Raw genomic sequence first — 12,480 nt, 5'->3', positions numbered from 1 at the left:
ATTACAATCACTGTTTCTTCTTTACAACCTTTTTTTATATTAACATTTTTTATAGATTGTAAACTTGTCGCATTCAAAAGTACATTTTTACATTGTTTGTTACAAATAAGACATCAATATGTCAACAGTTAACATGCACAGTGTTTCAGTCCATCATTACATGCCCACGGTCCCTCTTTTTTGTCATTTCTATTTCTACTGTTGGTGAGATACATAAATCTCCTCTATATGCATTCCACCCTCCCTACTTTTTGTCCCACTTTTTAGGATAACCCCTGGATTTATAGACATCGTTTTCAGCGATCATACATTTGTCCATTTCTACCACGCATCCAAGTGTCAGTGGTCGGTCTGCTGCCCCCCATTTCATTGCAATTGCCTTTTTCACCTCTTTTTTACAACATTTAACCTCTTCACCTCTGGTCTATCTACTCTTCAGTGAAGATCAAAATGACATATTTCATACATTCACACATGAGCAGCAATCACAATTTTAGTCAGGATAAGGCATGTGCTATTACCAAATTAACCTCTGCACCTCTGCTCAACCTGCTGGTAACATGGCACACAGTAGTCAGGTTCAACTTAGAGGCAATGTGTCAGGTTTTTGGCAACACTGCAAACAGTAAAACTGTGTAACCACCATACAAAAAGTTCCCACACCATGTTAGAAAAATAGATCAAAACAACAAAAATACAATCTATAGAACCGGAGTTCTGAATTTTTAAAGAACAAACTGTACTATAGCGCCTAAAAGCATAAAGCACCAACTGGGGATATCTGGTCCTGTCCATGACTGCATCAAAATCAAAAAATTCAGGCCAACCACAATGAAGTTTGGGTCTAATGCAGTCCAAGATTAGTTCTGCTGAAGAATTACCTTGCCAAGTTTTATGCCAAGAGTCCTGTTCACGTTGGAGAGGGCCACAGGGAGCAAGGAAAGCGTCTGTTCTTTGCCACTGATGTATGTCCTGCACCATATACTGTGATCTTACTAAGAAGGTAAATATGTTTTTAGGGATCAGAGTACATACACTCAATCAAACGGTATTTGTCTAGCACAGCACAGTTAACCCTAGGGGTTTCTGGGTGCTGTGTCTACGTTAAAGAGCTAGGTCTTGGAAGGGCGAGATTTGATCGATACCTTATCACTATTGATCCAAACCTCGATCTGGTCGACTGAACCTTTATTGCCTGTCTTTGAGGAAGAAAGTGCACCTCTCTGCAAGTTAGTTCACCCAATAAAGGACTCTGCTCCCAAAGATCACAAACAACTTCTAGCTTTCAAAAGTTTATTGTAAAGATATGATAAGCTGCAAATACAGGCATCTCAGAATGAGATTCACGAGATACACAGGTCCAACTACATACATGTGCTCTCTGAAAGCCCTCAGACGGGCAACGGAAATCACTAACACAAGTTCTAAGAATAATAAAGCTATCAGCATTGACGCATATCTCTCCTTCATTTAAGTTGGAGGAAAACACACAGGTTAGGCTGTCCCTACCCTGCTCTAGATGGTATCCCTACTTAACCAAATCCCAACCTAACGAAGGTGTCAGCAGTGAATGACCCCCAAGGGAAGTCACTCACTCTAAGTCTCTTGGTGAAAACCTATAGTTCTCCAGTCATGACCCCTCTCTGCCTACCCATCCGCTCTCTAAAGGGTCCTCAGGTATCTGCTCTAACTCCACCCAGGGGTGCTGTCCCTAATACAAAACAGTCAACAACATTTGAGACGCCCCTCGTGAGACGCCTCTCACGTGGTGTAGCTTCTGGCTTTTTCCATGCTGCTTTGTATTGGGCCTCGTACGTTGGAGTTGACCTTGCTTCTCAGACTCTTCTCCGGCCCGCTGATACCCCTTAAACATTCCGAAACCCTCCTCCATGTCTGGGCCGTCTACTGAACAGACCTCTATTCATTCATTTATAATTGGATCCCCCCTTTTCCTTTGCAGACAGATATCTGCAGCCAAGAACCCAACTCTCATAGACTTCCAAAAAGGCTTGCAACATTTCTCAGCCCAGACATGTACGTATAAATCAATGTTTAAAATAATTCAGGCCCACAGCATTTCTCATAATGATTATAGCATTCAACTTCTTCATTAATTAAAGCATGTTAATACTCTTATTCTATTATTCAGTAAACACATCTATAAATCATGGCCCATTAATGCAATGGCCAAAACATTATTTCAATCTATGTCGTGAAAAGAAACACTTTCTAGCTTTGGCCCTGAGGCCTACCACATTCTGCGTTTTACCACATGCCATCTTACATTTTAGCAGCTACACGACATGAATTCAGGAATAATCACATCTAATAAAATCATATAGTGTCACACATTTCTGTATTAGTTCCACTTCTACTTAAATCTCTACATTAGCTATACATTCAGAATATAATTTCAGATACTATTAGCACTCATGGCATTTCTCCTCATGATTTTATGCTTACTACAGGTAAGTGTGATGCACTCATACATTTAGGTCAGTTTGCGCTCTCTCAGTTCCCCCCTTTGATGACCTCTCGGGGTCATCACTAACATTTAAACTGCAGTTATTGCTGGCATAATTTGTCTCTGCGCTTCCAGAGCCCTCAGACTCCTGTACTGATTATCTTGTATGGCAGCCAATCTCTGCAGCTGTTCTCTTTGGGCCCTTTCTGACCTTCTTGCTCTGTACCATTTGAATACCCTCACCAATCCCCACAATATAATCCCACAGATCAATATTATGATGATAGGTTTTAGTATATACCACACAAAGCTTTTGCCTATGGTGGAAATCCACCCTCCAACTTCACTCATTCCGTGGCCCACCTTTTCCCAGACATTTTCTCTACTCAAGTCTTCGATCTCCTTGTGAATATTAGTTATGTTCCTAATAACTTTCTCAAGGGGCTTTGAATTGTCTGGAATGTAAGTACAACATTCCTGGACCTTCAAAGCCTTACAGACTCCGCCCTCTTTTGCTAGTAGGACATCTAACGCAAGACGGTTCTGAAGAACCATAGCCCTTATCGATTGCATCTCTCCTTCTACCAGCATTAAGGACTGAGCAGTGCTGGCAGACAACCTGTCGACAACTGTTGCCAGTCGTCTAATTTTAACATCATTAAGGATTACTCCCAAAAGAGGGAACATAGCTCCAAAGACATCTCCAACCATTTCTGCATCTCCTACATCTCTCTTTCCCCTTGATGATGTCTTGCCCTCGATGATCACTAAGTCTTGTGCATGATATATTTTGGGGAAGACAATTGCTAGGTAACATGATCCATACCAGTTGTCAGGTAGTCGCACGTAAGCATTTCTTCCACATACAAAATACACATTTGGAATCACTTGCATTCCCTTCAGGAAATCCTTAGTATAGTACTCTATATTGAAAGCATGTTCACAGTCGACTTCTCCCACGTATACATTTTCATAATACGTTTTGGCTCGGTGAAGACATAGCTTTCCTCTCTGCGTCTTATCTAAAGCTATTGGACCACTACTACCCTTTCTCTTGTGTGCCTTCTCTTCCTCGGTCCAATCTGTTTTCCATTGTCCTGATTTTTTCAAAATCTTTTGTCTCCTGTAACGATCATCCACCTGCCCTATGAACTTCTTCTCGACTTCTGACACCTTGCATGTCAGGTTATTTCTACGGGCATGTGAAGTATCTAAGGTAATCCAAGGAATGAAGAATTTGGCCAATCTGTCTTCACTCTTCCAGTAGTCCCATTTGTTCATCTGCTTATAATTTGGGACTTCTGGCAACACTGAATCATAGTTGGAGAAATAGTATTCAAAACTATCTCTCTCATAAAATATACTAAGCAATAAGCTACATGTAATGCCATATGTCAGCGGGAGGTGATGGTATCTAATGCCTTCATCTACAGACGCCGGCAACTGCATGCAGACGTAACAGTCCTTAACCTCCATGGCATCCACGTATTCATATAAGAGTTTAGCATAAGCATTTGACCTAAAGTCTCCTTGGGACTCATCTACGTGTAACCTGCGGGCTTCTGCAGCTAATAACGCTTTCTCTTGAATGTTTTCCCTTTTCTCACCAGCAACAGTGGGTGTAAGCGTTTCTACAGATTTCACATCAGTTACCTTCGCCTCTTCCTCATGTCCCTTTACATAAGAAATTGTTACCACTAAAGCTATTAATATTATCACTCCTACTATTAGTGTACCTATTATACATTTAGCTCTGCGGTTCTGGGTGCCGGCCTCCATTTCGTCAGACAATATGGCTCTCTCTTATCTTAGCAAAAAGTTATTTTCCTCTCGTTCCTTTACAGTCTCTTTTTTTCCTTTTTGTCTTTAGAATCCACACAACTGGAAGCTGACAACCTTTTTCGCAAAAGTCCTTTAACAGTTCAATAAAGACAACCCTAGCCCTTCTCCATCAACTCAAGGGAAGTTCCCTAAAATTCTCGGCTTCCTGGGCGCTAGGTAATCTTCTTTTTTCTGTTCACTTTATTTACAAAGTCCTTTAACAGTCTACTATCAAGCCTGTGCCTGCAGCTTCGATAGCAAAGTTCAGTATTTCCAAACGAAGATTGTGCTCTTCATGTGCTGTTATCGTTGTACCAAAGTCGGGGAATTGCAATTCTGAAAGAAACATGTGTTTTAACTTGCTGAGGCGGGGAGGTCTGGGGAGCATGAATGTTAGTGACCCTTCTTGTTCGACTCCGGGTACCAACAGTCGTATTTCCACGGTGACGATGGGCTCAGAACTGGACACCACCACCGCTCGAATCCTCCCTGTCTCCTGTTTCACAGACATTTGTCGCCAGATATGTCCACTCAGGAGTGGAGTATCTTCTGTTAGGCACACGCACTCTTCTCGACCTTCTTCGGTCCGGTGCTTCAGCGCCCTGAGCACCTTCTTCCGGGTCTGAGTCTTCTGATATCGGAGGAAGGGTTACCTCTGGAGTTGACCTCAGGCTAGAACTCCTTCTTTGCGGCCAATTAGCTTCTCCACGTGCCCTTCTACTCCTTCTCCTTCTTGTCTGTTCTCGCTCTCTGTCAGACTTGTCAGTGTCTGACTCGTACTCCCAGCTACTTTCTCCTTCTGTAGCGTCGTCTGTTTCGCTGTTGTACTGACCGTCCTCAGCTTGGTCAGACTCGTTCCCTGCTTCCGCTGGCACCTCTTCAGCTTGGCTAGCCCCCTCTATGGCTTCTCGGTCCTCTGCTGGACGTCTATCCGAGAGAGGAGCTGTTTCTTCCCGAGGTGCTGGAACCCTTCGCGTATGTGACGCGTGGATCCAATTGGGCAGGCCTCCCACCTTCACAGCCGTATTCGCAATCAAGATGATCTGGAAGGGCCCACGCCAACGAACATCCAAGCAGCTTCTTCTCACATGTTTTTTCACCAGGACCCAGTCCCCAGGATACAGGTCATGGCACGGGCCCTGGCACGATGGAACCTCGGCAGCCTGCACCTGAAGGGACACAGAACGAATGGCGTCAGACAGCCCCTTACAATAGTCCAGGATCATATCATCTGTGATATTTAACAGTGCAGTAGTTGGGACAGATGGCAGCCTCATTGCTCTCCCCATTAACACCTCATGGGGTGACAACCCCGTTCTTCTGTCTGGGGTACTACGAAGGCTCATGAGAACCAATGGCAGGGCGTCAGGCCAACTCAGGGTCGTTGAGGAGCACACTTTGGCAATTCGGGCTTTGATCGTGCCATTGATCTGCTCCACAATTCCTGAGGCTTCTGGTCGGTAACTACAATGCAACTTCTGATCGATATTTAGAGCTGCACAAATCATCTTCACAAGCTCGCTATTGAAATGCGTTCCCCTATCTGATTCCAAAGAGGCCGGCACCCCGAAGCGCGGAATGAGTTCCCTAAGCAGTAACTTGGCCACTGTGAGGGTGTCGCACCTACGTGTAGGGTATGCCTCAACCCATCTGGAGAACACACAAACAACCACCAGGACATAGCGGAGGCGGTTGCATCTCGGCATTTCAATGAAATCTATCTGCATTCGATTGAATGGACCTCCAGACCTTCCTATGTGACTCAGTGCAACTGGTGTTCTTTTCCCTACATTCAGCTGCTGACAGGTCACACAACGCTGACACACTGCTTCTGCTGCTATTCGAAACTTAGGATTGTACCAAGTCTGTCTAAACACTCTCAGCATAGCATCTCTCCCTAAGTGTACGGGACCATGTATGAGTCTGGCCATTGGACTCACCATCTCATTGGGCAACACTGCTCTGCCGTCTGCTGAGACCCAAAAATGGGACTCACCCATTACACATCCTGCCTTTTCCCATGTTTCTTTTTCAAAATCAGGAGCATTTTCTTGCATGTTTGACAGTTCATCCCAAGTATCAACAGTTTCCAATATCATGGCTAATTCAGTTCTTACATTTATTCCACCCACTTCCACCTCTGTGAAAGAGTACCCTTGTTCTGCGCAATACCGCGCAACTTCATCAGCATATCTATTGCCTTTCGAAACGAAGTCCTCATTTCTGGTATGTGCGGTGCACTTTACAACTGCGATACCTGCTGGGCATTGCAACGCCTCTAACAACAGGCGCACAAACTCTCCATTGCGAATGGGAGAGCCTGAAGAGGTCATGAACCCTCTTTGAGACCATAACTGCCCGTAATCATGAACCACCCCATAACCTTATTGGCTGTCGGTGTATATGGTGACTCGAATTTGATTGCTTGCCAAGCAAGCACGTGTCAAGGCAATAATCTCGGCTACCTGAGCGGAGTGTACTCCTTCCAGGCACCCAGCTTCCACAACTCCAGTAATTGTACAAACAGCATAAGCTGCTCTCAACTGCCCAACTTCGTCTCTTACACATGAGCCATCGACAAAGAAAATTTCATCTGGGTCAGTCAGTGGCTCATCTACGATGTCGGGTCTGGGTTTGGTGCATAGTTCAGTCACATCGAGGCAGTCATGGTCTGTACATTCATCATCATCCTCGATATCATTTGGGAGTGGCATCAAGGTGGCAGGGTTCAAAACAGAGCATCTCTTGAGGGTCACATTCTCTGCAGCAAGAATAACTTGCTCATAGCGCGTGAGCCTGCTGTTGGTCAGATGCTGTGTTTTGGTCCTGGTCATCAACAGTTCAACAGAATGGGGCACGCACACCTCTAACGGGTGCCCCATGACGATATTTTCACATCTCTCAATGCTGACACCCGTTGCAGCAACGGATTTGAGACATCCGGGCAACGCTGCGGCTACTGGGTCTAAAGTAGCCGAGAAATAAGCAACTGGTCTACGGGCATTCCCATGGATTTGGACTAACACAGACAACGCGCAACCTTCTCTCTCACAACAGTAAAGAAAAAATGGTTTATTGTAATCAGGCATTCCCAATGCCGGAGCACGACACAGGTCCTCTCGCAGCTGTAGGAATGCCATCAAACAGTCTTTGTCCCATGGTACCGGATCGCTCACCTCCTTGTGCGTCAGTTTTTGCAAGGGCTTTGCTTTCAGTGAAAAGTTCGCGATCCACTGTCGGCAATAACCCACCATCCCTAGGAACATCCTGACCTCTCTCTGTGTCTTAGGCGCATTCATTTTCATGATCGCCTCTATCCTGTCTGGTGACACCTTTCGTTTGCCTTTCTCTATTCTGTGTCCCAAGTACTGCACCTCTGTCAGACAGTACTGCAACTTTCCCGGGGACACCTTGTGCCCATTGGCAGCTAGGTGATTTAACAAAGCAATGGAGTCCTCCCTGCAAGCTTCTTCTGTTTCTGACGCCACAAGGAGGTCGTCTATGTACTGGACCAGAACTGACTTCTGGGGCAGCACTAGACTTTCAAGATTTTTCTTCAAAAGCTGGTTAAAGATCGATGGGCTCTCTGTATACCCCTGAGGGATACGACACCATGTTAGGACGCGATTTTCCAGCTTAAATGCGAAAAGAAAATGGCTTTCTTCATCCAGAGGGATCGAAAAGAAAGCCTGACAAAGATCAATCACAGTGAACCACTCAGCTTGGAATGGAATCTGAAACAGTATCACTGATGGATTCGGTACCACTGGACAACATGAAACGACTATGTTATTAATCTTTCGAAGGTCCTGTACTATCCGAAATTTCCCATTTGGTTTCTGCAGACCCATAATCGGGGAGTTGCATGGACTACCCACGATTTCTTTCAGTATTCCCTGTTTAATCATGGACTCGATCACGGGCTTTATGCCTGCAATCGTTTCTGGAGTCAATTTATATTGGGGTGTTCTTGGGAACTCAGCATGCGGTTTCACTACAATTTTCACTGGGTCCACCCCTTTGACCAATCCTATCTCTTCCCCAGTGAAATCCCATACTTCTGGTGCCACTGTCTCTCTCAAGTCCCAGGGGAGCTCATCTACTGTTAAAGTAGGGTACAGCTCCACGCATATTCTTGAGTTTGCAACTTTGAAGTCTGCATCATCATCATTGGTCAATACCTCCACTCCCTGAGGTGTACAGTATATAGTACAATTCAATTTACACAACAGGTCTCTTCCTAGCAGACACACAGGACTTGAATCGCAAACCACAAACTGGTGCTCATCGCTGTACTTCCCTATTTTCACCTGTACCGGTTCTGTCAATTGGCTGGTTATTCTCCTGTTTGCGACCCCTACCACTTGTACGGTCTCTCCAGACATGGGCAGGTCTGGAACTGCAGCTGATCTGATCGTGGACCTAGTGGCTCCTGTGTCCACCAGAAATGTCGTGGGGCACCCTGCTACTTCTGCTTCAACATAGGGTCCCCTCTGATCCACTTCCAAGGCTGCCCCGAGGGTGCAGTCTTCTCTTTCCACTCTCTGTCCGGTTAATGGGTCCACATAATAGCACTCTTCTCCTTCTACAAACAGGGGCATCTGTCTATAGGTCTTACCCATGGTCCCTACTCGAGGAGGTTGCGGGAACTGGGCTCGGGGAGGAGCCCCCCCCCCTTTGAGCACCTTTCCTTGGTATGGCGTCACCCCTTTCGTAGGCGCTCTCTGGACCTCTTCCTCCTCTTCTTCTTGTTCTCCTATCTCTACATTGTAGGGACACTCGCGTTTCCAATGCCCCACCTCGTTACACTGGTGGCACCTTGTCGTTTTCTTCAAGGCAGCTATGTCTAATCTGGGTCTAAAGGTGGAACTCTCCTCATTGCCCTTGTTCTGACTGTACTGCTTCTTTCCTCCTGTACCTGTTCCTTGCTGCTGTTGCTGCTGTCCCCCCTTTCCTGCTGCCTGCATCTGTACCACCATCAACTTTTCTTTTAGTTTCTTAGCCTTGGAGTCTATCTCATCACAGCAGTACCTGGCATACCTCAGTATTTCGTCTAGGGGTTTACTTTGCCAACAAATCGAGTGTTGCTGAATCATTAAACTAATATCCGGTCTCAGTCCCAGGACGAACTTGGACACGAATTGCCCTATGTCTTTTGGATCCATTACATCCAGGCCGCTATACTGTTTAAACGCCTTCAGTAATCTCTCGTAATATTCGTGGACGGTCTCTTTGGGTTCCTGTCTGGTTCGGTCTATTCTGACCCAATCTATGTCTTGCATTGGCACTTTCTCTTTCAGCCAATTCATCACTCTCTCGAATTTTGCCATCACAATCTCGGACGGCCCATTAGTCTTAGCATCTCTCTCTGGCTCCGTTGTGGGCCACTCAGCGCTAACCTTGCATGCTGTCCACAGATCTCCTGGTACTACAATGTCGAACAGCGTGTTCAGATCTATCCATAGGACCTTTGAGATTTTTACAAATCTCTCAACTTGCTTGTACCACTCCACCGGATTTTCCCGCAATTTGGGGAAGGAGGTGGTAAAAGCAGCTAAATCTCCCCTACTCCAAGGGACATGCACATAGTTCCCATTGGCGACTTCACGCAAAGGGTATGCTTCTATTCCCTGCAGCCTTCCTGGTGTCGTCCCAAGCGTGCTTCTCCTACCGGTCCCTTTCTTGGACCACCTTTCTTCCCACTTATCTAGTGCCCTCCATGTCCTTATTCCAGTGATCAGTTCCCTTATATGCGTTTTCAGCCCAATCGTTCTCCTCTCATCTAGGTCTCGATCTGTGTAATGTAGCCTGTGGTTACCCTGTAATGCTTTGGTTCTTGACAGATCCACCATATATTTGCCTGCTAGTTCGACTAACTTCTCATGGATTGCTCTCGCCTTTCGAGTGATATCCTTTGCCATATACAGTATTTCATCCTGCTCATACATTTCCATTCTTTCTAAAGGCAGGGTACCATCTATCATGTCATCCAGGTCTGACCTTAAGCTGGCGACATCGAGTCTCTTAGCTTTTATCTCAGCTCGCAATATGTCTTTCGAAGGGGGCTCACTGGTCTCCCTACCATCCCAACTTCGAGCTCTACGTTTGGGCTCGGGAGAGTTAATGAGTACTCTCCCTTGCTCCCATCTCTCCAGGTCCCATGCTCGGCCATCCGATCTTGGAAGGTGATGGAACACGGGCCTGTTACCCCCACTCTTACTCTGCCCACTCTCTTCTGCTTCTCTCCTTTCACCGTACGCCTCTCTGTTATTTTCCCTCTGGTCGCTACTCTCCCTTTGCCTAGTATCGCTCAGTATCCGATACGATCCTTCCTGGTTCCCCATATTCCCTGGGCTGCGCTCATTTCCGTCATCACAGGGACTATGGTGCGACCTCTCACAACTCCCATTCTGTTCTCTATTGCCGGGCACACAGTGTGGACACTTAAAGCTGTTTCTGTACTCTTGCGCTCTCCTCTCCCCTTCACTGAGTATTGGGCACGCCACCCCTCCACTCCCGGGGCCCCCGTTTTCCAGATCTGTTCTATTCCCACTCCGGGCCCAATGGGTGACTCCCCTACTATCCCTCTCTCTACAGTCCCACTCCGGGCTGCTCTCCCCAGCCCCGCAGTGAGTCCGAGCTCTGCTGTCCTGACTTTCCCTTTCAGCTTCTGCAGCTATGATGCTCTTGTGAGCCTCCACTGCCTCATCCCACTTCTTCATGTACTCGTTTAGCTCTTGAAAGGATTTTCGTCCAGATCCCCTCAGATCCACTGGCCATCTAGGGCCCCCAGGATCCCCTCCTGGGTCCCCTGCTGTGTGCATCGGGGTGCTCCACTCTCTCGGTATCGGCATCTGACTTGGGGAATTGATCGTATCGTTCCTCCTTGCCTTCTCTGCTCTTTCTCTGTCCTTCCGTACCCGTTCTTCCCCTCTTGCTCTTTCTTGGTCATATATCGATATTATAGGACCTATGGTAACAGGTACCTGTAGTGCATCTGGTAATCTGTAGGATGTGGCGCACTCCGTTTCCGGCGCTCTTTGTACCACAAACCTCCCGACTACCTGTTGCACCTGACTAGGCTGGGACAGCTCTTTCTTTGCCTCAGGATCCCACTCTGAACTGGGAAGCGGTCTATGCTCTCCTGCATTGCCCCCCTTTTCTCCTTCAGTATGCTCGACCTCTCCCCCTGCTCTATTATACGGGGGTGGTCTGTCTGTCAATAATCTGTTTATCAGGCTGTCCTCTGTTTCGCTCTCATCATCTTCTTCTAAGGGGCTTTTATTACCGGGCACCTCTAACACTGGGTACAATTTATTTACTTCCATGTTATGCACTCTCCATCTTTTAGCATCCGCATCCCACCTGGCATCCTGCACTGCCCTTACCGATCGTTTCACCCTTTCTTGTCGTCTGTTCATATTCTTTTCATGCGCTGCCCTAATCCATGCATCAAGGGCTTCAAACTGGGTCGGTCTAGGCAAGGGTCTCATTGAGGTCATGACTGATTTTAATCGATGTAACACCTCTAATCTGAACGTCCCGTACTTCGGGAACGTCAGTTCCTCATTTCCTTCAGTAATCTTACTCCACTCTGATATCCAAAGGATCGTATGCAGCCCAACATTCACTGCCATGTAACGAGCTGGCGTACCCTCCGGCGGGGCTTCTTCCCCCTCATACGATCCCCGCTTCTCTTTTTTAAACACCGCTCTCAGCCATTTAAAACACTTCATAATTATGCGCACAATATCCAGCCTCGCTACTCTGTTTACTTCCTGATGACAATCCACCAATCCTGTCGCGGCTTTGCTAGCTTGGCCTATCGCGGCGCGGTCTTTCTCCGGTCAGCCAATCACGTCGCGACACTTTCTGACGTCTTTTCTAGCTGGCCTATCACGGCGCGGTCTTTCTTCGGTCAGCCAATCACTGCGCGACACTACCTGACGTCACTTTTCTCCGCTTCGCAGCAGCACCCCTCCTTTCTCAACTCGTCTCCCGGTCATGCATGCGTCCCATTCATACACCGAAAAATGACTACTTCCGACCAAGCGGTCACTTCCCTCGACTGTACGTCCACAGTCTATATGTAATTGTCAACACAACTGACGAAATGTCTATCGTCTCTCTGATAGGTTGCTTACACACACAGTAACCTCCGACCAGCGTCCGTTACTCACGCACTCACTCTTACG

The sequence above is a fragment of the Lissotriton helveticus genome, chromosome 5_1 (genome assembly GCF_964261635.1).
Source record: "Lissotriton helveticus chromosome 5_1, aLisHel1.1, whole genome shotgun sequence".
NCBI classification, from domain to species: domain Eukaryota; kingdom Metazoa; phylum Chordata; class Amphibia; order Caudata; family Salamandridae; genus Lissotriton; species Lissotriton helveticus.
Note: the sequence above shows the minus strand (reverse complement) of the source record.